General features: G+C 37.2%; 1 protein-coding gene across 2 annotated transcripts in view; it reads right to left on the reverse strand.

Moving 5' to 3' along the window:
- NTNG1 (netrin G1) overlaps positions 1–27,141 on the reverse strand; it is a 310,825-nt gene that overhangs the window by 107,503 nt on the left and 176,181 nt on the right. The gene's annotated exons all lie outside the window — the stretch shown is intronic.

Here is a 27,141-nt window from a genome sequence, read left to right on the forward strand (position 1 = left end):
ATAATGTTATTATTATACAGATGTGATGATGAAATGAGTTAATAAAAGTAAGTGCTTAGAAGAGTTACTAGCTCAATATAGATACTTAATACGTGTTAACCATTGTTGTTATTATTATTATTTTCTAGGCAGAGATGAGCTAGGAGCCACTGATTAATGGCCAAACAAATGCAGAAAAAGAGGAAAGGGAACAAAAAAAGAATGGGACAGATGGGAAATAAATATCATGATGTTAGACTTCAACCTAACCATATCAATAATCACATTTAATCTAAGTCCTAACACCCAATTAAGATAGAGATCAAAAAGCAAGAGCAGGGGCACCTGGGTGGCTCAGTCGTTAAGTGTCTGCCTTTCACTCAGGTCATGATCCCAGGGTCCTGGGATCGAGCCCCACGTCGGGCTCCCTGCTCCACGGGAAGCCTGCTTCTCCCTCTCCCACTCCCCCTGCTTGTGTTCCCTCTCTCGCTGTGTCTTTCTCTCTGTCAAAAAATAAATAAAATCTTAAAAAAAAAAAAGCAAGAGCAATTATATGCTGCCTGCAAAAGGAAAGAAAAAGATACATCCTGTTAACACTAATCAAAAGGAAGCTGGGATGGTATATTAATACCAGACAAAATAATGTGAAAGACTCAGAAGAATGCTGTTACATAGACAGTGCTCAGTGAGTGCTCACTGTTAGTATATCACTTATGTAGTAGCTCTAATGAAGGAAGCAACGAATCACAGCAGACTTAAAAGTCAAACATAGGGGTCTTTTTATTTATTTATTTATTTATTTATTTTTAATTTTATTATGTTATGTAAATCACCATACATTATATCATTAGTTTTTGATGTAGTGTTCCATGATTCATTGTTTGCGTATAACACCCAGTGCTCCATGCAGAACGTGCCCTCCTTAATACCCATCACCAGGCTAACCCATCCCCCCCCTCCCCTCTAGAACCCTCAGTTTGTTTCTCAGAGTCCATAGTCTCTCATGGTTCCTCTTCCCCTCCAATTTCCGCCCCCTTCATTTTTCCCTTCCTACTATCTTTTTCTTTTTTTTAACATATAATGTATTATTTATTTCAGAGGCACAGGTCTGTGATTCAACAGTCTTGCGCAATTCACAGCACTCACCATAGTACATACCCTCCCCAATGTCTATCACCCAGCCACCCCATCCTTCCCAACCCCCACCACTCCAGCAACCCTCAGTTTGTTTCCTGAGATTAAGAATTCTCAGGAGTCTTTTTAAAAGATTTTATTTATTTAATTGAGAAACAGCAAGAGGGAGAGAGAGAGAGAGAGGGTGGGCATGAGGGGGATAGGGAAAAAGGTGGGGGTGGGGGAGGGAGAAGGGCAGAGGGAGGGGGAAGGAGAGGGGCAGAGGGAGAGGGAGAGGTACACTCCCCGCTGAGCAGAGATCTCTACTTGGGGCTCAATCCTAGGACCCTGGGATCATGACCTGAGCGAAAGGCAGATGCTTAACCACTTAACCGGCTTAGCCACCTAGGCGCCCCCAAACACAGGAGTCTTAAATTCAACTCTTAGCACTTTATTTACCAACCCTGAAACTTTAGATAAGTTAGTTAACTTCTCTCAGCCACAGCTTCCCTATCTGTAAAATGGGGATAACAACAATACTTACCACACAGGAGTGTTATGAATGCAGGTGAAATGAGCAACATGTACTAAAGAAATCTGTCACCCATTTTTTTTCTTTAGGTAAAGGCAATAAAGAAATGTGATATTTTGCACACCTGAGATTCAACCTTGTTGATTTACCCCTGTTGCACGCACCAAGTTCACGTGGTGGAGAGGGAAAGGAAGGGAGGAGAGAGGGGAGACACAATGAAGACCATTGAAGTAGGAACATGGAACCAAAAGTAATGAGGAGTGAGAAAAATTCTCCTAAAACCTTGGAAACAATGGGGTTGGGAAATAGGATAAAGGGTTTCCTACTCTATGTTGAATGGATGTTTCAGCCATTTTGATTTAAAGATCTTAGGATAGAGTAACCCTAGTAGGCTAGGAACTAGGGAATGTCTACATGGCATATGTTTTGTGTATAATTTTATAATTTATATTTATACATATATTAATAAATGTATAAATATATAACATATTTATAATTTATAATTACAAACTTGCCTGTATTACAAGAGAAAAAAGTGTCATTCAATAAGAATAACATTGATGTTCCTGGCTTGATGTGAGTCAACAGGGATCTATATGCACAATGATATTCTATGGCTTAAAAAATCACACAGGAAAACATTTTCCTGAGGGTAAATCTGATCACAATAGCAAATGAAATTTGTTAGGCCATAACAATAACAATTCGCTCAACAACTATTTGCCGGGTGTCTGATGTGAGCTAGGCATACTGGTGTTCAATATTCAGAAAATTCAGTGCCCTTCTCCAAGGAATTTCAAATCTGTATGTATCTACTTCTTATCTCCATTCTTAGGGTCCTGTGTAAAAAAAAAATCAATTTTGGGCAACTATTAAGATCTACACTTCCTGCTTTTGGCAGGAACATGTTTAAAATGCCCTAGTCCCCATTCAAGATGCAGCTCCTTTTCCAATTATATCTGTAGGACAGTCGTGATTTATCATATAGCTTAATGTCATTAAACATTTATTAAGCACCCATAGTGTGCAAGACACACAGAAAACAGAAAAAAGACATTGTTCCTGCTTAGCAGCTCTTTGTAAAAGAAGACTAATGAATGTATGCTTATTCAATGGATCAAGCAAGCAATATACATTTTAGGAAATTTATAAATATTTAATCAAGATGTTGTACAGTAACTCTGACAGAGAATTCTAGGCTTCTTGGATTATAAAACCGGATTCTTGGTGACTAAAAATTTAAAGGTCTACAGCTTTAGTGGACAAAATGAATTGAAAACGTCTTGAAATGGATATGTAAAAATTATTCCATATAATTTCCCCTAATTTCCCAGAAAAAAATTAAAAATTAGAACACATCTTAAATCCCTAGCAGACAAGATGAATTAATTCTGCATCATTTCAATCTAGATATAAAGCATGGAAGATTTCATATTATCCTAGTAGCTTATATGTTAATAACTTGGAAAAGATTTGAAGTCTGACTTTATCCTTTCATTTTGAATTCTTTTAAATATAAACACACACACACACACACACACAGACACACACAGAGCCTTATAGGAGCTTTTGCCTACAGATCTCTACCCCGGGGTTGGCATTTTGTGACCCGCTGGAATATCATCCTTGACTCTAAACCTTTTTGTTATAAAGTTAATTTTAGCTATGAATTTCCGGGTCCCTGGAGAGAATGTGTCACAACAAACTTAACTTTGAGACAGATTTTTGGGTCTATATTTAATTAAAAGTGCCCTTACATCTGCTCAGTAGCCATCCTATAAAAGTCCTTCTGAGATGTGAGTGATGACCCACAACTTCCAATCTATATTTGTAGGTAGTATTCCATAGCAGCAATTGCCTGCTGGTATCCTGCACTTTTCTCCCTATTGTGCCACTGAAAGGGAACAGTTCGTTGTGTGGGAGATCTAAAATTGTGGAGATGAAATTATCATCTGGGTGGACGTGGTTACAATACCATTCAAAAACCTTACTTAACTCTCAGCTAGGTTTTCATTCCCCACGCATCCCCCCCCCACCCCGAACACTCACAGAGCTACCCAGGTGAGTTGTTACAAATCTATGTCAACTGATATTGTTGCCTGGAACAAACATGGGTAGCAGAACTTTTATCTGTCATCAACTTACTGAAGAGGCAAAGTAGAGAAGGTACTTTGACACAGTGGGGATTATAGTACATTTATGAACTGAAAGCAAATTGAGTTTCCGTTGAATTGTTTACTGCTGCTGGAGAAATAGGAGAGGTTAATTTCATACTGTTTAATATAGCTTTGAAAGAATGTAAAATAAAATAATGCTTGAGCATAACAGTGGTATGCTTAAAATCTGCCCTCCCCCAAGCAAAACAAACTCCAATGTAGTTTTAGACCTTTAAAATACATTTTAAATTCTTATGAATTCAGATCCTGAGGGATTATGTTAAGTAGTTCTTACAAATCATATCTTATGCCAAGTGGCATATAGAAAAAATATGCAAAAATATGATTATGTTTCATTGAAGATTCTGTCTATTCTGTATTATGGCTGAATTTAAATTTTTTTATTTATAGACATCATTACATCACATATGGTAAGTGATGGTAAAATATGCATGTATAAAATTTTATTGGTTTACCTATATGCAAATGAGCAAATATATTCATTCATGTGTATAATTTTTTTATTATAGTTTAACTTTTCAAAAATGGAGCTAAAATCCACTTGTTTCTTATGGGCTCTGGAGTGCCAAGAAAGATTAATGTGTAGCTTCAGTAAATCATTCATCACACTGGTGGCCCTTTGGCTATCTTTTATTGGTATGGATCATTTATTTTATTTTATTTTATTTTATTTTATTTTTTTGATTGGGGAGAGACAATTCCTATTACAGGCTCAAGTTACAGAGTTATAGTGTGAATGAAGATAAGATCCTAGGGTTGACTTTGACCATTCTGAATGAAGTCCTTCAGGAGAAGAACTATGCTCCATAGTCCGAGCCAATATATAGGATCTCAACTGTTTTTTAGGTTAGCACTTTGTAATAAAAATGTGATGTGAGTTGCAGATGCAAACCATATATATAATTTAAAATTTTCTAACTAGCCACATTCAAAAAAGTAAAAAGCAACAGGTAAAATCTATTTTAATTATATATTTAATCCAATAATATTCAAAACACGATTGTTTCAATATTTTTTTCTAATACTCATCAAAATGTGTAACTGTGCACTGTGTAAAAATTTTTTTGCTTTCCACCAGTAGTGTAGGTTCTATATTTTGGAAAATACTTTTTTAAATAATGAGGGGTGTGGGTGACATAAAGTAGAGATTATTAGGTGTGTACTGGACAGATCTGGATTGGGATCTGCACTTTTCTCCCTATTGTGCCACTATATGATTGACCTTAGGTAGGAATTTAGCATTATGAGCTACTCTTACCTGTAAAAGGAGAATACTACTACTTTATTCAGATTGGATAAACAGTAAGCATTCAAAGTACTTAGAACATTGCCCTGCACAGAACAATTGCTCAGTAAATGCTAGGAATAAGATGGTGGTGTTGCTTTCTTGATTGGGAACTAAGGGTTATAGTTGTGCACTTGGGAATACTCTCTATCCTGCTGGACACATTGTAAATGGTTGTAGAAGCCCCTTGTGAGGCAAAATGTAACACTTAATAAATAAGAATATTAATTGAGTCTTCTTACCCAGTCAACTCATTCCTAGAAAATATCTGAACAAAATAATCCAAGTGAAACAACAACAATAAAAACCCTTGATTATGAAGGTCTTCGCTGAAGTGTTACTTATGGAAAATAAATGGGAAAAGGTCAAAAGTTTAATAATGAGTGAATAGCTTACTAAAACTATGATTCTCTCCTACAAGGGAATATTATGCTGTATATTATTATGCAGTTAACATGATAATCGTGACGATTATGTAAAATTACTGAAGTGATTATGCCAAATACAAATGAAAATCCAGAATACAAAATGGTAAGTGCATTCTGATAATGAGTGTATAAAATATACAGAGATGTGGGAAAGGCTTAGAAGGTAATTTGCAAAAAAAGAAATAATTGTGTTAGAGTGAAGTGACTTAAACTACTATTTAATATCATATCACATTTTCAATAAAAGAAGTGTAAACAGTTTATTACATAAATACTCATGCATTCTTATTATTTGGTTAAGCACAAAGATTTACTTAGCATCTATTCTATGTTCTTCCCTTCACTGGTCAAAGGAGGGCAATCCAAAAAAAAAGGGGGGCGACAGTTCTCTGTGGAATAACATAGTCAAAACAAAAATGAAAAATGTAAGATAGACATGTCATGGTGTCTTACTTGGCTTATTTAGTAATAAAAGCATTGTGTATAATATCTCAGGAAATATATCTATATCTCTATGGATATAAAATGATTAAGTACTAAATTGAATTGAGTCCAGGTAAGAAGGAAGATGATGATCAATGCAGGATGGTGTCTCTTGGTGGAGATTAGCTTGGAACTGAAGTTTAAAGGATAGGCAATCTCTGTATAAATGGAAAGAGAGGATCCACATTCCAAAAGGGGAAAAAGTGAATAAAGGTATGATGTGAATGGAATTAATTAGAAAATAGACTGAAGATATTAGCATGTTTCTTTTTTTTTTTGGACAGGGAAAAGATAGTGGGATAATTATTCATTTTCCTTAGTTAACATTTATTAAGTGCAAACTATGGTTTAGATAAGGAGCCATCAAATTAGGCAGGATATTGGAAGTAGGTCATGCTGTAGATTAAATCATGTGTCCTCTGTATTCTTAATGATGATCAAGTTGGATCAAATGGCCCTCCCTACCTTTCATGATTGAGAGATTCTATGATGATACACCCCATGCCGGTGTCTGATGCAAAGACTGTGCAATGCTATACTCCCTTCATAGGATTATATCAGGATGCTGCTCTATTCCATCTGTACTTGAAATCAGACTCTTTCCCTTTGTGTTCTCCAGAAAATAATCCAAAATATAAGCCCTGCCTTCGCTCTATCAAACACTGATGAAATTCATATGAGAATATGCATTATTTTGAGTATAGACTAATTCATATTTACAAAATAAAGAAAAAAGCTAATTCTTTGAGTAATTTTTTAAAAGAAGAAACAAATGATGGAACAGTGACACTTAATTTGGCAAGATACACAGAAGGCTCAGGAATACCTGCAGCCGACCTCCTGTCTGACCAGAGAAAGACCAGAAGAAATGCCAAGACACAGAAGGGAGGGAGAGGGGTGAGGCACTAAGATAAAACTCATGCCTTTATTCAGAAAGGTCTCCTGAGTGCCTCCTCAAGCAATCAGCCACAGTAAACACAGATTGTTTAAAAAGGTAGAGAAACTTAAAAAAGAAAAATCTAAAAGAAGATCCTGAAATCTTCATCTGCCCTTATTCTATTTTTGCTTAAAATGAAAATAGCATCATTTGCCTGGTGCTTTACAGTTTACAAAGTGTTTTAACATATATCCCGTCTTTAAGTCTCACAGCGACTCTGTGGGACTTTATAGGTGACATCGGAGTCTCAGGGCCTGAGGGACGTGTCCCACACCTCTCCCTCTGCAATCAGTGGAAACAGAGCGTGCATCTAGGTCCTTGAACTCCAAAGTTCTTTCTATGGCACCACATCACGCGCCTGTTGGCTTTGACTTCATGTGGGCTGGGATAAGGTGCAGACAAGTTTATTTTCCTACTTAGATCCTGCTGCACTATCGTGGTAGCTAAAATGAGGATTAACTAATGAATATTCAGTCTTTGGTAATGGAAAGTAGTAGAATCACATAGCATTTACCACATCCAGCCAAGGGTGTTCGGCAGTCAAATGTACCCAACAACCACACGGTAGACATCGGAAGGTGGCATTCCGAGGGGAACAGAAGGTCTCTTGTCCCTAACTTGCCTATGCTGCCTGCTACTGTATCTAGAATTTCCACCATTCAGGCTATTCCTTTGGGTAAGATATAAGCACCCCTATAAAAAGCAATTATGTTATTGGATGGAAGTATCATGGCATGCAGATTTGGGGTACTTTATCAGAGAGAAGGCTCAAAGGACAGTGGATAGAGGTCAGAGTAATTCTGACGGATGGGTTTTGGGGGGTGGATGCTTTGTGGGGTGCTCAGGAAATTCCTTCTGGTTGTACAAGAGCACCACCTGCGTGAGGTGTGGGTGTGAGATGACTCTTTCTGCAACTTTGTTCAGGGCTTTCCCTGGCCCTGTCCTTGTCTCTGTCATATTTAAACCAGCCTGTTCTTGCTCTGTGTTCCATAGACCCTGCCAGTCACACTCTAAGATTCTACAAAATAGGGTAAGAGAAACCATGATACTAATTTGATACAACTCCACAATTATGAAGTGATCCTCAGAACTGAAATAGCAAACACTGCCTTTCATTGGGTTATTGCAGTAGGATGAGACTGGTTTATCATTTCTTCCATATAGAAATGGTATCAGCTTTCAGCCGGATAAGGAGTGCTGGCAGCAATTAAAAGATTTGTTTTCTCAAACTCATTTCAAAGATCTTTTGCCTTTTTTTCCCCTGTGGCTGTGAACTTTCATATTGCAGTTTGCTTTTCTTTAAATCAAGGTAATTAATAAAAGAGTTAAAGGAGCAACCTAGGAGTTCCTTTAGAAGCAAACTTATGTGTCATAGTTATTGATTAATAACAAAACTAAGGTTCTTGAAATGCCTGGGTGGTTCAGTTGGTTAAGCGACTGCCTTCGGCTTGGGTCAGGATCCCAGGACCCTGGGATGGAGTCCCGCATTGGGCTCCTTGCTCAGGAGGGAAACCTACTTCTCCCTCTGCTTGCCGCTCCCCCTGCTTGTGCTTTCTCTCTCTCTCTGTGACAAATAAATAAATAAAATCTTACAAATACCGAAGGTTCTTAATTCTCTTTTTAATAATAATAGGAAGAAAAATGCAACAAATATATTTTGGAGACAGCAGAAAATACTCAATAACTGGTGAATGGATGTTAGAAAATGGTGTCTAAGCTTTTTGAGCCAGGGACCATGTATTAAGTGGTCTTTACGCTGCAAAGAGAGCTTAGCATAGGACTTTGCACATAGTAGGCACTCAATAAATATTTCCTAACATATGGTAATTAGCTAAACAGATTAAGAACATAGATAAAACTTCAGGAGTGTTACTTAATTTTGCAAATATTTTAGGAATTTAAAATAAGTTGAAATATTTATGTACTACTTATGAATACAAATTATTCATTACCATATAAATTAAATTACTTGATTTCCTTGCTAAAAATCTTCCAGTGGCTTCTCCTTATCTTGAAGTAGCTTCTAAGACCTAAGCAATCTGGCACTTGCTTAAGTGCTTCACCTAAGTGTGTATCACTTTCCACCTCCAGTGCTCCACACTGGTCTCCTTCCTGTTTCTCTTTAGGGTCTTTACGCTTGCTATTCCTCCACTTGCAAAGTTTCTTTCCCCAGATCTATACAAGGCTCCCTCCTTCACATTACTTAACTCTTGCTTTGACATCCTCCCCTCAGAGAAGCCTTCTTAGACTATTCCTAAAATGGCTGTCTCCTCATTCTCTTTCCCTGAACAAAATTTTTTTTTTTTCTTCATGGTATATATCACTGCCTGAGATGATAAAATCTTTTGTTTTGTTTGTGTCAAGTTCAGTTCCTGGCATATAATAAGTACCCAGTAAACATTTCCCTCAAAAAGTCAATGCAATCTACTGGATGGTGTTACACCAAGGGATCCCAACTCAACTGCCTTCAGCTGTGAGGCAGGTAAACACACCCAATATAAGACAACAGGGTGTGGTGGGAGATACGACTACCTAGAAAGTTACAGGCTCTACAAAAAGGTATTCAAATTAAAAGAATAACTAAAACACTGTGTTGACCAAATAAAATAGATCTGAGGACAAGACTGGGCCTGACCTCTTTGACTTTACATAATATTCGTAGATAGCAATAATCTCCTAAAGGTAGTTGATCTTGGAGAAAATACTGTTTCCAATAAATATTTATTCCTATTCCTCTTCCTCCCTTTCTTTAGTCTTCTCTACCTTAGCATTTTTCATTAAGATCTTAAGGTAAATTAGCATAGTTTATGTGTTCAATTCTTTTTTTTTTTTTTAAGATTATTTATTTATTTATTTATTTGAGAGAGAGAGAATGAGATGAGAACACATGAGAGGGGATAGGGTCAGAGGGCAAAGCAGACTCCCTGCCGAGCAGGGAGCCCGATGCGGGACTCGATCCAGGGACTCCAGGATCATGACCTGAGCCGAAGGCAGTCGCTTAACCAACTGAGCCACCCAGGTGCCCTATGTGTTCAATTCTTGACTGTTCAGCAACCTAATGATATGAGCAGGAACTACAAATGAAAACATCTCTAGGTTTTCTATTTTTTTAAGATTCCTTTATTTGTTTGAGAGCGAGAGGGAGAGAGAGAGCATGCATGTGAGAGGCGGGAGGTGGGACAGAGGGAGAGGGAGAGAGAGAATCCTTGAGCAGTCTCCTCCATACTAAAGGCTGAGCCTGATACAGAACTTGATTCCAGGACCCTGAGATCATGCCCTGAGCTGGAACCAAGAGTCAGCTACCTGACCGACTGATCCATCCAGGTGCCCCAACATCTCTAGATTTTCTAATCACAGAAACAGGAAGCTCCAAACTCAAGAACACAGGGTCATTTATAAAAATGAGAAGGGAGGGGGCTTGCCAAAGACGGAAAACAGAAATTGCCACTTCTAACTTCTGGTACTTACTCTCAGGTCTGCAGAGAAGGGCAATTCCCAGAGAAATGATCATCTTAGGAAAGTATGAGTCAGGCTAATGAGGCTGTAAAGCCTTTATTTGATGACTGGACCCGTCCACTCTGTATTCGTGGAATCTAAGATTGATTTTAGATGGTCCTCGGATTTCCTGATGTCTTAATTGGTCTGTGATAGGGTTCAGATTGAATCAATCAATCTGTTATCATCTGCTGTTCATATTTCTCTGCAATCAATGTCCATGCCATGTTGCTTCAGGCTGTGATTCACAATCATAAACTGTGGTTTATATTTATCAACTTCAGTTATGAGAAAAAGTGGGCAGGCAGGATGTAATTGCATTGTCATGAGCTTCTAGAAGACAGACATGGGAGGATCACAGCAGAGACCACAGAAGTCAGGCACGTTCTCCCCGTTAGCTCTGTTTGTGTGTCCACATCTCTATTTCCCCACCAGCACTGAGGGAGCCGCAATTTCCTGTGGTTTTTAGTTGCCTTGTTCAGGTTTCTACCACACGGGAAGAGTATTCTATGATAGAGATGTCTGCATTTTCAATAGCACTTTATGATTATTTGCAAGACAATGATCAGCCTTGTGGTAGTCTGCCATTTAGATTAATTTATGGTGGGGCTGTCATGCCTAGAATTAACAGGGAAAGCCTAGCACAAATGAATCTGTCAGTTCAAGGCACAGACCTCAATCCTTTAATCACAGCTAAACTCTTTTACTTGTGGGGCACCAAAGCTGTCCTCAGAGCAGGGTGTTATGGCAAGTTTATAATGTCTAAAGGGTAGAAATATGCTTAAATTTCAGCTCAAATTGTGTGTTTTCAAGCAAACTCAGCTTGTGGATATTGTGAAACTCTCTGCTCTTTTTTTCCTAGAATGATTTGATTACCATCTCAAGGTGCTCTTTAGAATTCATTACTTTCAAAACAGATATTCTAATATCATAGGATATTACTTCGGAAAAAGATGACCAAATTTTCAGTGGGCTAAAACAATACTAAGGATAGAACAGATGCACTGGAGATAAAGAAAAAAGGTTACCATTGACAGATTCAGCCAGAACAAAAGAACAGAAAGCCCCCACTAGTGACCAAACCTATGTGAAAGCAGCCACTTTCTGTTGATTAATTCTAGCTTCTTCAAAGAAGGAATCACAGACGCCAAGAAAAACAAATTACATACTATCTCTTTACACCCATCTATTTTCCAGTGCTCAACTCTGGAGGATCATCTTTATCAAGAAGGCTTGATAAACTCAATTTTAAAAACAACTCAAATTGAGGTGCTCCCTTAGTCAAGAGCAATAGTTTCTCCCATTTATTTTTTCCCCCATAAAGACAGAAAAGCCATATTTTGATATTTACTTTCAGATTTTGCATATTGTTGTACCTAAAATGCCTATGCTTTCTTAGGACATGCAAATATGTTCTCACAGTGTTTAAAATGGAGTTCATAAAACTAGTCCACTTAAAAGTCAATATATCTCAAAATCTTAATGCTATATTTCAGTGAAATAATCCATTATTCAAGAGTAGTCAAAAATTTAAAAGAAGTAATTTGACCTACATAGTTGAGTAGGATATAATGCTATAGATTCTGTTAGAGTTTCTAAATGTTCCTTAGATGTATGAAATAAAGCGCAGCTTCAATATTCTCTCTAACAAAAAGACTTCATCTATATTTCAAATGTTTCTGATCAATATTTTCCTTCATTTCATATTAACTCACCATTATAACCACATATAATTGAAAAGCTTGAGACCAGATAGCCTATTGTAAATAATTTACAGTTGTCACTGTGAAAAACAAGCTGTTAAATACCACTGACAAAAACATTATGTTTATCTTTTTATGTCAAAAAAAGTACATTTTTCCCCAGTTTCTCTACTTTTCGCTTTAAAACCAGCCCATCCTCTTTCTTTCAATGTTAACTTTGTGATCCAGAATTTCTGTCCATTTCTCAACTATTTCTATTAGACCAGTCATGTAAAGAATGAAATTATTTCAAGTTTTTAAAAACTGTGAAATGTCTGTGAAAGAAATGAAGTAGTTAAAATTTAAGCTTGGCTAAGCTTATATATCTGTGTAAAGATTCTGGGGCCTAAGAGTTTGACAAATAGATATTAAGACTAAGGTATCCAAAACAGATGTTATAATCTTGAATCATTTTCCACCACTGTGGAAAACAGTATGGAGTTTCCTCAAAAAATTAAAAATAGAGCTATCCCATATGAACCAGTATTTCCAGTATGATCCAAAGGAAATGAAAACACTAACTTGAAAAGATATATGCACCCCTATGTTCACTGAAGCACTACATATAATCACCAAGATATGGAAAAAGCCTAAGTGTCTACCAATAAATAAGAGGATAAGGAAAATGTCGTATATACATGTGTACCATATATATACATATATATGTGGAATAGATATATTCCACACAATGGAATTGTACTTGTATTTTATTCAAAGTAAAAGCCCAAAATATTTATAAAGACTTTTGTTTCTTCCATTATGGCAGTCTAGAACATACTAAAACCTTCTTACAGGATCTAAAAATACTTTGATACATACTTATAAAATGTAAGAGTATAGAAAATCCACTGAAGGGGCGCCTGGGTGGCTCAGTTGTTAAGTGTCTGCCTTCGGCTCAGGTCATGATCCCATGGGATCGAGCCCCGCATCGGGCTCCCTGCTCAGCGGGAAGCCTGCTTCTCCCTCTCCCACTCTCTCTGCTTGTGTTCCCTCTCTAGCTGTCTCTCTCTGTCAAATAAATAAATAAAATCTTTTTAAAAAAAAGAAAAGAAAAGAAAATCCACTGAAGTCAGGAATGAACCAAAAAAAAAAAAACAAAAAAAAAACCAACCCAAAAAATCCTGCCAAGGAATCAAGTGAATATGAAAGTCATTGGATTATTAGATCTCTATGGCTTAGAGCTTGAGAGTGGTGGTGGTGGTGGAATTAGATGGTTAGATGGTACTGGGACAAGATTTTGAGCCCAGGAGATCAAAGACTACCCTAAATAAGGATGGAATCCAAGCCTCTAATCTAATCCAATTAGAGTCTTGCAGGACAGAGTAAATTAATGTGTGCATATATATGCAGTGGAATTTTATTCATCCATTAAAAAAGTAGGAAATCTTGCCATTTGTGACAACATGGATGGACCTTCAGGACATTATGCTAAGTGAAATGAGTCAGACAGAGAAAGATAAATAATGATCTCACTTATATGTGGAATCTAAACAAAACAAAACAAAACAAAAAACCCAAACAAAGAAACAAACAAAAAAAGTTCATAGATATAGAGAACACATTGATGGTTGCCAGAGGCAGGGGTGGGAGATGGGTGAAATAGGAGAAGAAAGTCAAAAGGTACAAATTTTCAGTTATAAAATAAATAAATCATGGGGTATAATGTACAGCATAGTGACTACAGTTAATAATACTGCACATATGAAAGTTGCTAAAAGAGCAGATCTTAAAAATTCTCACCACAAGGAAAAAAAAATCTGTAACTATGTTTGGAGATGGATGTTGATTAGACTTATTGTGGTGATTATTTTGAAATATATACAAATATCGAACCATAATGTTGCACACCTGAAACCAATGTAATGTGTGTCAATTATACCTCAATAAAAACATATAAATAAATAAAATTTTTAAAATAAATAAATCCATCCAAAAAAAGAAATTGGAGATTGGTTCTGAGCCAAATTGAAACAGTCAGCTTTTGAAAGGAATTCTTACAAGTATCGATGGGAAATGGAATGAGTCCAGTTCTAGCAAGGCTGATTTATCTATTTTAGGGCACTCTAGTATACTAGTTTTTAGTGTTCTTTGGCATAGTCAGTGAAATGCTTAAGTAATATTGCCTACTGATGTGAGAATAAATATATTCAATTATATTGAGAATGTAATTATTTATCTAATTCATACTTTAATTTCTTGAAGAATAATGATGTCAGCTTGTTTTATATTATTTTTAATTAAAAATGAAATTAATATTAATAAATTTCATTTGATATCTATGTGATATCATATTGTATATTTTCTACTTTATTTACTAAATTATATTAATAGGTTTATTAACTTCTTAATATTGAAAGATCTGACATGTCAGAAAATCAGATTTATTAGTGTGACCAAATCACCTCCTATTGGCCTTGAGAAGAGGCAACATTATAAATATGGTCTAGAAGGCCTTGGAATGTTTGCCTTTTTCTATAGTCCATTTCCTACTGCATTTAGCACTGCCGAGTAAGTTTTTACTATATTGGTTATTTTGACATAATTGTATTTAAGTTGATATGGGATGATTCTCTAAATAAAACTCCTTATAAGTGAAAAAGAAAAGAAATTGGAATAATCAGATCAAATACAAAATAAGTATGTTTGATAGCCTTAAGAAATAAAGAGAAAATTGAAAACACAAGTTGGGAACAAGAGAATATCAAAAGTGTTCAGGTAGGTTGGAAAAAAAAAAACAACTAAACACAATTTTAGAAATAAAGATATGCTCATGAAATAAATTTAATGAGAGTTTTATCTAGAGAGAAATCCAATATAAGACAGAAGTAGCATTGCATATCCAAAGGAAAGGATGAAGGTTACACTGTAATTCTTCCAAGAACTCCACAAGGTCTGTTATTATTTCCATTTTACTGATGTGGAAAATACAGCTCAGAGAGGCAAGACATTTGGCCACATTACAGGGAAAATAAATGATGGGGAAATGGATTTGAACCCAGTCTGTCCAACTACAAAGATGGCCATTAAGTAATACAAATGGTGTGACCATTCTGTTCTCACTCTGTAAGTCTGCTCTTCATGCTTGCTCTGTCTGGTTCTTTTTTATTTCCCTCTGCCTTCTGTCCCTACCATTTGATGCATTTGCTATATCAGAATACCCTATTTCCCAGGAGCACTGCACCCCTAAAGAAAGGAAACTCTTTTTCTTTTCCCCGCCAGGGCAGGAAAGAGATGATGGCAGGAATAAGGGACTAAGATGAGACTGCTGTTTTTGAATTCCTACTATGTGTAGCTTCTTTACATATGCAAATCCAGGAGAAGAAAGTCCTGGCTGTTATGGGGCAAGATTAAAGACATAGTTAAGCAATTTTGAAGGAACGTGTTAAATAAAGATTGCCTTGCAATAACTTCCAAATGCTATTCTGGTCCCCTAAGCCTGATCAAAGCTTCTTTTTAAACCAGGCACTGAACATTTTATCTTGGATATAAATTTTTCACTTGTTTTGACATCTCTGAAGATTTTTTTAAAACTTGCCAAAAAAAAATCTAAATATATAACGTATTTGTGAGTGCACCTTGAGAGAAATGTATTCTGTAGCCAAAACAGCCATGCCAACCCATGTAGTCAAGCTGTTAGCCAAGGAAGGGGCCACGGGCTGTGCTGGTGCTGCTGCCTGGGACAGAGTTTCAGGATAAACTCTCATTCGACAGCTGGGTTGCTCTCAACTAACTGGCCATTTTCTCAGCCTGCAACCCCCAAGGGTGCCAAAATGGCTTCTTCAAGCCCTCTATTCCTCTGGCTGGCCAACTATACTAAATTCATACTCGGAGCCCAAGAAATGCAGTTCCCTCATAGAGCTGGTGCGTCCGGGGTGCAGTCTTCTCCCAGAGCTGTATTACTGATGGAGAAAACCTTCCTTCACCTCAGGTTGGCTGTAGTTCAGTTTCTTAGTCCGAGACCTCTCTTCTTTTTGAAGCCTATGGAAATTGCCCTGCAGGGACAAGTGAGACTGAAACACATCAGCCACACAGACAGGGAGACTCCAGACCCCAGAACCAAACCCAGGTTTCTCGGGTGTGCCTCTTTTGTTTGTTCCTGGTTGCTACAACTGTACTTTCCCTGATGTCTTGGGGCTAAGCAAATTACACAGTGAATGCCAGGCAAACTAATGAACTGCCTCAGTTCTAAGAAGACTATACATACCCTCAGTCTGGAAATGCGAATAGGGTGTTGCTCACCATGTCAGGTACACGATCTAAAAATGAAAAGCCTTCAATTCAGAAAGTTTTTGAAAGAAAAAGAAAGAATAGCGCAAATCTAGGGCAGCCAGCGCACTTCTCCTAGGGGGATTGGTTGGGGGGAAAGAGACTCTGAGGTACTTAAAAGGCTGCATTCAGACTGTTGCCTATGAGGATAGTTATCAGTCTGCAGGTGGGTTTCCTAGAACAATGGTTCTGGGCTGAAGGGTTGCCATCATGAATAATATGAAATGCCATCTGACATTCTCATCGCAGAAAAATGCCATTTCAAAGGATAAAGCCCAAGTAACTTGATTCCCCTTGCTGCCGTGTTCATGACTTCTACGCCCCGGCAGCTCACACCTGTCCGGTGACCTGCTGAGCTTGCTACCTTCCAGCGGCAACCAAAGAGAACTTTGAAAATCACCCTCTGGGCTCTTTGGGTTCAAACAAAGAACAAGAAGGTTGGTTGTTCTGAACATTACATAACAAGAAGTAGTTCCTGCTTATACCTATTTTAAAATGTTAGCTCCCCTCTATTTTAATAACTAATTCTGGCATCAAGCAGAATGGAGATCAGATACCTGACACTACCCAGATTTTCCATATAGCTTTTGAACACTGGATTTTAATTCCCAGATTAAATAAATGAGACTAACTCAAACATCTGGTGAGATTTTCATGATCAAGCCCACAACACAATGCGGTCCCTACTCTCTGTTGGAATTATTAAGTCTTTTCCTTCTTAGGAAAAAAAAATACTAGAAGTGACATTTTGGAGCTACTCTATCTACAAACATTCGTGTTTGAATGGTTTGGGACTGCTTTTCCTGATTGTAAAACAAAATGTATTGTTCTGATCTGTTTTAACTAGATATTTTATTCACTAACCACCCTTTCCTGCTACTTTAAAGCAGAATATCACATTGTAAAAGACACAGCGAGGTTTTAAAAATTATCCTGGTTATTGAGAAAAAAAATAAATGCCTGCCTTCGCCTAACTGGACGACTTGAACTCATGACCCAGAGGAGTTTCCAGAACAGAAGTGAGATTAGTGTTTTGGAGTTGAGGACATCGCCAGTATAAAAAAGTATTAAGAGAGGGTTATGAAATTCTGCTTTGCATCGCTGAGGTATCTTTGGGCCCAAGAAGAGGGCCCAAACCTCAAAAATACAACAGAGTGACAAGTTGCTGACAAACACCTTATCGAGTGAATTTGAAAAAAAATTAAACCACCAACAGATGGAATGTGTCTGAATGCCCTCCCTGCTGGTGTGTGTGTCACTGAATATCAGCAGAGTGTACTGGGGAGGCCCCACAGGATCCTGCCAAGAAGGAAAGCAGCAATGACCCAAATGCACTTCCCTATACAAAAGATTCAAGGTTGATGAATTTTAAAATGGTTTAACCCCATTATCAAATTAGTTATGCTGGGGTTAACAGAGGTAGCTCATTGGCTCTTCATATTTCCCTGGGTGCCCTTTCCTCTCCTTAAAAAAACAAAAAAACCCACAAAACCTCAGAAAATCAGACTATAATTTTGGATCAAAGAAACTTTCCATTTATATTTCCATATAAAAAACTTTGGTAAATATCATCTGTAGTTTTAAAGAATCAATCCTCCGGTTCCCTGTAATTAAGTGGGGAAATGAATTAGTGAATGTTTCCAAACATAAACATTAAAAACAATAAATATGCCTCCATGGTGAAGTTTTCCTTTTGGAGGGGAAGAAGTAACAAAATCTAAATTAAATTAAAGTGGTGTTCTGGGAACCAAAGTGGTACTACAGCTCAATAAACTAATGTAATTAGACAACCTAAGATTTTTTTTTTTTTTCCCTAGGCTCCAAATCTAAAGCATGGGCTTTGTAAAGGCTCAGGATCATTGTTAGAATCCACTTCAGTGTTGGAGCTTCTCAAATTCCCAGCCAACACACTTTGCCTTTAAGGCATTGCCTGTCTGATTATCCTGCCAGTCTCCCCATCTCCTAATGGTTTTGTGTCACTTTCAAGTGCAGCAGTTCCCTTTGGAAACTGACAAGTGTTCATTTTGAAATGGAGTCATCAAATGCATGCAGCCTTCAGGAGGCTCCTCTTTTCATGAGAACAAACAAAAGGAAATGTTTTTAGTACAAAATCCCTTTTTAACAAATAAAAAGCTTGTATTGCACTGCAGGGCTGCCCACCTCCACAAAACCCTGGCTCTTTTTGGTGGCCCTCAGAAGCAAGCTTTTCATTGTATAATTCATCCAGGGATAGAGCATCTGCTGGGCTAATGAGCTCTCCTGCAGCCTCTTCTCCCGCAGGCGAATCCCCAAAAGCACAGTCTTAAATCAGATACTGTAAAAGCCAAAAGGGGGATGAGAGGGAGAAAAAAAAAAAGTAGGGTAGAGAAAGCCAAGGTAGCAGTAGACCAATAATCATACCTTGCATCTGGCTTTAGTGAAGTTGTGTACTTGAAGATTTTCATCCACACAGTTAATTTCTAAGCTTGTTCTTTCATGGCTGAAGTTCTCTTTTGAGTATTTTATCATTTGAGCACAACTCCAATGGATATTAATGTAATAGATCATCATGGCAGCAGGCTCTTAACTATACCTATAGCAATCTTGACCAGGAACTGATTAGAAAGGGCAGGATTAAGGAGCATTCCCCACCTCCCCTTTTTTTTTTGCCAGTAAAAGGCGCACGACATTGGAAAGCTGATGGCTTTGATTCCTGTCCTATTACTAATTTTCCCATGTTTTACAGTGTCACCAGTGAGTCCGACAGACATTATTAGGAAGCTAGGTGACAGCATCTAATAAAGTATGTTGGGAGAGGAATCATGGCTCCCTTTTGCACTGATGATCTTTTGGAGAAATACAGTATTGTGGATTATGGGAGGTGGAGGTGGCGGACACTGATGATACCCATGGCAATTCATCATCAGCCTGCAACCTGCCAGTGATCTACAGCTATAAAGGAACAGCTTCCAGGAGGGACAGGAATGGAGAGTCTGTCTTATTTGTGTTAGCAAAGATGTGCTAGAGAGGATCGTCTGATTATTTATTGGTTGTTTTAAATCCCTGAACACACTTTCAGGACACTGTAGGTCTCCATGCCATGTGAAGCCTCCAGAGGATATTCTGCCTGTAGAAGTGTCCAGTGGGGTTGCATTAAAACAGCATAGACTGTGTTATGAGTGCTTTAGAGATTAATTTGTAGAATCCAAAAGGCCAGAGGAGCATTAGTTATGTTGGGGTTAACAGAGGCAGCTCATTTTAGAAATTTGGTATTTGAGTTTTTCAACATCATCCAAAGTAGGTTCACCACATTCTTTTTAACAAACTCTCCAGCACTGAGCAGATGGTTCCTCTATTAACAACCATTTGCATTGAACATATTGCAATGATTTATGTACCACATGCCATTGAGCAAAGCAAAAACATTCAGTAGCGACTAATTAGTTGAGTGTAAAGACACATATCTCAATGTACAGAGCCCTCCTCTGCCTATGTTTTTCATTTTTTAAAGTTGAGTGTTTTAGTTGTGTAAAGCACTTAAATCTGAACTATGACATTCATCTTTCAATTATGGTAATGGTGTAATTATGGTTCTATTAATGCTTCAGTCCTACTCTTTTTTGGGGGGGGTAGGTGGTTTAAGATTTATTTGTCAGAATTTCCCTTGGCCTGACTGGTCAGTCACATTTTATTGTTAAGTGCTAGAATGCTTGTAAGTTACTCCCAAACTCACCAAAATGCTTATTTTAAGAAGTCCACTTTGCCTTTAAAATAGAATAGAATATAGACTAGAGATGAAATAAGACTACTAATCAAAAAAGACGATTTACAAAGAGTGACTAATTTTAAATGGATTTGAGTGTCATTTATTAATACATAATACCTTCTGTATATCTTCTCCACTATATTGTCCAGTCTAGTGAGCCCACATGATTTTTTACCTTCACCTGCTAAATCTCTGCTCCAGTTCCTTCACAACTTATGGACTTGCCCCTAAACCGGATGTGGTTCTTAAATTGGTAATCCCTGAACTTTCCCAGCACACGAGGGGGTTTGCTGCCTTTTCAAAGCAGATTCCCTGAAGCCAGAGGAAAAACAGAACTACAAATTGCATTAGTTATTACATTCTATGGAAAAGAAGTCCCAAACTCTTTCCCTGTCTTAGATGATCCTGGGACATTTTCTTCTCCTTTTTGCTGATCAACAGGGTCAACGGACATTACAATACTGTCACTGTATGTCAAGGTGACAGTGTTCGGACTGTAGGATGAACCAATGAATCTTTTATAACTAAAGTTTTCATTCTCAAGAGTTATCCATGTAAAATGTCAAAGTAGGCTATCCATCATCGGGGAGGCTAAATGCCTGTGTGCAACCCAAAGGAAAAGGGGTATAATATAACTGCATTTACCCAGGACTCAAGGAGCCAACCTTAGAAAACCTGAACTTGCTCTGCTCTTTTTACAATTCCCAGTTTTAATTTTCATGGTGATCTCTACTGATAGAGAACCCTAGAAATATGGGAATGATAAATTTAACCTGCTTAAGTCTTCAAAGGGAAAGGAAGCAATAAAGGCAAAAAACTTAAGTGCATTTATTAATGAAGGTACAACAGAATATGAATTATATATGAGTATAAATAGTCCAGCAATATAAGAAAGTGGAAAGAGTTAGTAGACAAAAAAATATTAAAGGTGAATGTTGATAGGACCAATATGTGTAGAGAGACTAATAAAAAATAATTGAAAACAAAGAAAAAATGTTTTCAGAGTCATAATATTCAATTGTAGCTACCCTCCTGGGCCCATGACAATAATCACTATTTATTTCACATGTACTTGCATTTTATATACATTAGTGATCTTTAAAATAACTCATCTATGTGGATAGCATTTGCTTCATTTTATAGATGAGCAGGACTGAGACTCTGAGATATTTATGTTAGGCAATTTTTCTGAAGTCTAGCAGGTAGCAAGTGGTGGAGGCTGGATTTGAACCCAGGTCTGTCCTGCAGCAAGCCACCTCTGTTGCCTCTCCATGTAAACCAGAGTTGGTTACAAGCATATGCCTCAACTTAATATTTTCTTATTTTAGTTTGTATCAAGGACTCAACTATGGTATGTAATTTCCTTTGGCATCTTATTTTGGCAGTAAAATAATATTGGAATCTTTACATATGCTGTTGTTAGCAGTAAAATCTAATAGAATAATCAATATCAAGGAAAGGAGCAAATAATCAAATTGCAAAGAAGTCTCTTGGTTTAAACTCATCAATGCTAAGCAAATATAAAATGTGTAACCCTGAGAGATATCTTTTTGCTTCTGCAGGACTCTTGTTTTCCATAAATAACATTTATATTTAATGAAAACAGGATTAACTTTGTATTGAGAATTGAGCCTGTCATTCAGTCTGATTAAACAACATGCAGTCTTGCAAATCCACATTTTACGCAATATTTCTGTGTGTCTAGACATAACTCTACTGTGGATAAATTTTCTGGATATACCTCTATTAGGGACAGAAAGGAAAACATGTCTTTCTAAGTGTGTACTGGGTCTAAAATAGGACATTGTCAACCATTAGAGCATAATCAACCATTTTTAATTGATTAATAACAATTTCATATGGTTCAACCTAACATATGGAGGTAATTGTTTAGAAATAACCTTGATGAAAAAGAGACTATCAAAAGATCACCTGAACTGCCCCCCCATTCTCCTCCCCCTCCCTGGTGTTACTATAGCAATCTTATCTGTATCCCGATCACTGCACAGATCACATTGCCTTATAATTTTCCTTGTGAAATGTCTATCAATCCATCCAGATGGTAGTTACTAGAAGACAGGGACTGTGGCTTTTCACTTCTGTATCTCCAGCAATTGGCACACTGCCAGGAACTAGTAAGCACTAAACATTTAAGTGCTTGCATTTATTTGTTTGTATTGCATTTTTTTCAGTTTCTGAAAGGAAGGTAAGGTAGGTCAACTGTTGCAGTGCTGGGCTTAAAGTCCAAGTGATTTGATTCTCAATTAAATGATGTTTTACCCTTTTTTATTCATACATATTGTCATGTTCTCAAAAAAAACCCCTTATAACATCATTTATATTAAAATAAACATAACTAGTTATTCTATTCGTTTTAAAGACAAACATAATTAAAATTGCAAAATGTCTGCCTTGCGTTGACATGTTTAGTCAAAGGGTTACCCCTATGTCCAAAAAAGACTCCTTTCCCTTTTAAATTATAGTATATTTCTGACATTCCCTGGGCTATCTGAAGTTTTTGTTACACATTATGGCATTTTGGATATTTTCCACGCTATGAAGTGCTAAGGTTGAGCAGGTGGTTGACATGCTCTCCTTTGATATTAACACTGCATACTTTTCAACATGTTTTATCTCTTCCTCTAAATGGGTGACTCTGGACCCAGAAAAGGCTCCAACTTCTAGACTGTGATCTGCTGACTTCCCAGTCTCACAATGTCTAGGAAAGTGGGCAGAGCTGTGAGAAACAAAGATCATTTGAATGGCTCTGGTGAGTTGGAGAATACCTCTGAACCAAGAAGGGCAGGTGCTCTACCCTTTGTTCTCTTTGATCTGTAATCAGCCATGTAGGTGGGCTACAAAAAGCGCTTCTGAAGTGAATGTAGATGAGATTTCCCAACTGATCTGCTCATCCTGGGTAGGAGTGTAGAAAAATGCAACACGCTGTTAAAGACTTCTCTTACAAGTTTCAGATTTCTTGAGAAACACCACTAATTTTTTTTTTCCTTCAAACTCCTTTTTTTCCAAAGGAAATAAAACATCCCCAAGATATTTTTGCAATGTATTTTCCATCCCAATCCTATTCTTTATGCTTATATTATTGGTATATTTTCCAGCTGAGCTAGAAAACTCACTGAAGAATCAAACCATTGTCCTATAATACCAGTTATTAATGGTCTGAACACATCCAGGGTTATATATATAGGAAAATAATACTTTCTAGGTATTCTGGTGTCATTCAGAATTACCAGGCTGCAATCAACAAAGATAAAAATTATTGCCATCTGCTTGCTTCTCAAAAAATATCTGTACATGGATGGAAATTTTTAAATGTAAAATAGCAATTTATTTTATTCATAGGTCATCGGTAGGCCAATTTGCTCTTATATCAACTAACAAATACTTAACATATCTATGTCTCCTGTCTCATTCTCTTACCAGTCTCATGATTCCCGTTTCCTATGGCCCATTACCACTTTTAAGTTAAGTTAAAATATGAGCTTACTGTAGGTTTAATAGGTTCCCCTTTCAATTTAGAAAATATTATCAATGGCATCATGATCTTTCGGGTTCCCTAGGATGAAAACGTGGTCATACATTGTAGATACCTATGTCTCTCTACCTCCACCACGGTACCCTTCAGGCCTCTGCAAAAAGGGTCACTGCCCTGCACTCTGACTTTAGAAGGACCTTTATATTACCAACATAGAAACACATTTGTTTTTTTCTCAAAGGTTTTTGAAAGTTTGGTAACAGATTAAGCAGTTAGGAATTATGGTGGGGGGGTGGTACTTGAGAACTTAGTTGAACCTCACCAATATCCTACCAGAAGTTTCAGGGCTGAGAGAATTCAAGTGAATATGATGGATGGTAGGGGGAAGTGGGCAGGTGGGATGAAAAATTTAAGCATTTTCTTGTTTGTTTGTTTGTTTTTTACTCTTAAAAAATTTTGGGTACCTCAAATTACCCAAAGTGGATGTCTAGGCAGATAGGCTCCCAGATAACTGTGCTTCCTCCCTTTCCTGATCTTGGGTGGTATAATTTTGGCTTTATTACATATTCTATAAGATCTCCATTTCAATTTGTCTATTGGCTTTTAAGATATTGAAATTATTGAATCCTATTATTTAATTATTCCATCATTGAATGATTATTATTTATAAGTCCTCTAAAGATTATAATATGCATTTTTAGTTTTCCACCACCTACTTAGAGCTAATATCATACCACTTCAGGTTAAATGTAAGAATTTGCAAACATATAGATCCATTTATCCCCTCTTCTCATATTTTATGCTGTAGTTATCATATGTATTATATCCACATACATTATAAACCTCATAATAAAATGCTATAAAATATTTTAAACAACCATATATATTTTAAAGAAATAGGGTGCCTGGGTGGCTCAATCAGTTAAGCGTCTGCCTTCGGCTCAGGTCATGATCCCAGGGTCCTGGGTTCAAGCCCCACATGGGGCTCCTTCCTCAGTAAGGAACCTGCTTCTCCCTCTGCCTGGCACTGCCCCTGCTTGTGCTCTCTCTCTCTGACAAATAAATAAATAAAATCTTTTAAAAAAAGAAACAAAGAGGAAGAATATCCACATATTTTCAATTTCTGGTGTTCTTCACTGCTTCTTGAAGTTCTAAGTTTTTATCTGGTATCACTTTCTTTTGACCTAAGAAGCTTCTTCTAACATTTCTTCTAGTACAGGCCTGATGGGGATGAATTCTCTTGGTTTTCTTTTATCTGAAAATGCCTTTAATCAGCTTTCATGTGTGAAAGATATTTTCACTGGATATAGAAGTCTGAGGTGACAGGTTTTTTTTTTTTTTTCCCCTTCCTTCTTTTTTCTTTCAGCACTCTAAAAATGTTCCACTGTCCTCTGGTCTTGATTGTTTCTGATGAGAATTTCAATGGTTATGTAATGTGTCTTTTTTTCCTCTTTCTCCTTTCAAGATTCTCCTTATCATTTGATTTCAGTGGTTTGCATATGATATGCCTAGAGGCTGCTTTTTGATAGTCATCTTGCTCAGGGTTCACTGTAACTTTATGTCTCTGGGCAAATTTTGGACATTACTTCCTCAAACACTTTTGCTGCTCCATTTTCTCTCTCTTATCTTTCTGAGACTACTATTACACATCTATTGGACCTTTAGATATTGTCCTAAAGGTCCCTGAAACTTGGTTCATTTTTTCCCTACCTTCTTTCTTGCTTTTTTCTGTATTGGATAATTTGTACAAATCTATTGTCAAGTTCACTACCTCTTTATTCTATCAGTTCCAATCTACTCTTAAGTACATCTAGTAAAATTTTATAGAAAAATATACTTTTTCAGTACTATAATTTCTATTTGGTTACTTTTTATAGTCTCAATTTTCCTGTAGATATGTCATATCAATTATTAACATCATATTTTCTTACATCCTTCAGTATTGTTATAATAACTGCTTTAAAATACTAATACCTTTGTCATGATGAGTTTGGTTTCAGTTGTCTTTTCTGTAGAATGTGGGTTATCTTTTCCTGTTTTCTTCATATACTGAGTAATTTTTAAATTGTATCTGGATATTACAAATGATACTTTGTAGAGACTCTGGATTCTGTTATGTTCTTCTGAAGAGTGTTGATTTTGCTTGTTTTAGTGGGCAGTGACTGTTACTAAATTCAAACTGCACACTGCAAACTGTCTCCTCTGCTACAGCAGCCAAAATCTCAGTTCAGTTCTTTTAGTTTAGCTAGGTTGCTTGTAGGCTGTTCCGCACATTAATGATTCAGGGGATCTCAGAGATTTCGGCAGAGTTTATACACAGTATTTAATATTTCTCTCTTGACATTTTAGTTGTGGTGGTGGCCTCCACCTGTCCTCTGGTTGTTCAAGCCAATAAAAGAAGAGGATTTTCCATCTGGTTTTTAATTGCACTCCCTTCCCCATCATGCATGGCAAAGACTTAGGCCTGCCCTTAGGGAGAAAACTGAAAAAAGGGAAAAATCACTCAATGCCTTTCCTTTCTTGCAAGTATTGACTCCTTTCCAGTATCTGCCTGCTTCTCTCTCTCTCTAGAATCTTCAAATGTTTTTACTTTTAGTCCAGAGTTTGTAGTTATTATTGGCAGGAGAGTTAGCATAATAGGGAATTCTTGGCCACTACCAGAAGAAGAGCACTTGCTATAGTTTTGGGAACTGCTTAGAACTACCTGGAAATCTCAGAATGGAGAAGTGAAGTATTGAGAGAAAAACCAGCTTGCCTTGGCCTCTTAGATGCTTGCATAGGTAGGTTTCCATTCCAAGTTGAGGCAGATCAGTCACTACTTATGAGTCTTAGGCCCAGGATACAGTGCCTGCCTTCCTCCAGCAGTACCAGGTTGCTACCAGTCTTTCACACAGCACAACTGACTGGGTTGAGATGATGGCTCCTTTAACCACTCACTGGGGAGTGGACTATGGGGTCCAGGGTGGGAAAATGGGCCAGTCAGAGGTGCAGTTCAATGTATAACATAATTATTTAGGGATATAGTATGTGGGCTTTCATTTGTATTCATTTCCCACCATGCAAATATTAGGGACAGACCTGCTGTTCTGTATTATTATTATTATTTTTAAATGATTTTATTTTTATTTATTTGAGAGAGCGAGAACAAGTGGAGGGAGAGGCAGAAAGAGGAGCAGGAGAGGGGCAAGCAGACTCTAAGCTAAGTAGGGAGCCTGACCTCAATCCCAGGACCCTGAGATCATGACCTGAGCTGAAGTCAGACTCTTAACCAACTGAGCCACCTGGGTGTTGCCACTTCTCTGTATTATTAAAAACTGTTTTTCAGATTTATTTCTCCTTTCTATATTCACAGCCATTGCCTTTTATGATGGTTATTGCAACAATCAATAAGGTCCTTCTTTCAAGCCATTTTATACACAGACAGTAGTATAATCTTCTTAGCCTTTTTTAAGAAAATTGTTATCTT

This window comes from Mirounga angustirostris, unplaced genomic scaffold, assembly GCF_029215605.1.
Source record: "Mirounga angustirostris isolate CCGP_5_RB_7025 unplaced genomic scaffold, mMirAng1.0.hap1 SCAF_4, whole genome shotgun sequence".
In the NCBI taxonomy this organism is placed as follows: domain Eukaryota; kingdom Metazoa; phylum Chordata; class Mammalia; order Carnivora; family Phocidae; genus Mirounga; species Mirounga angustirostris.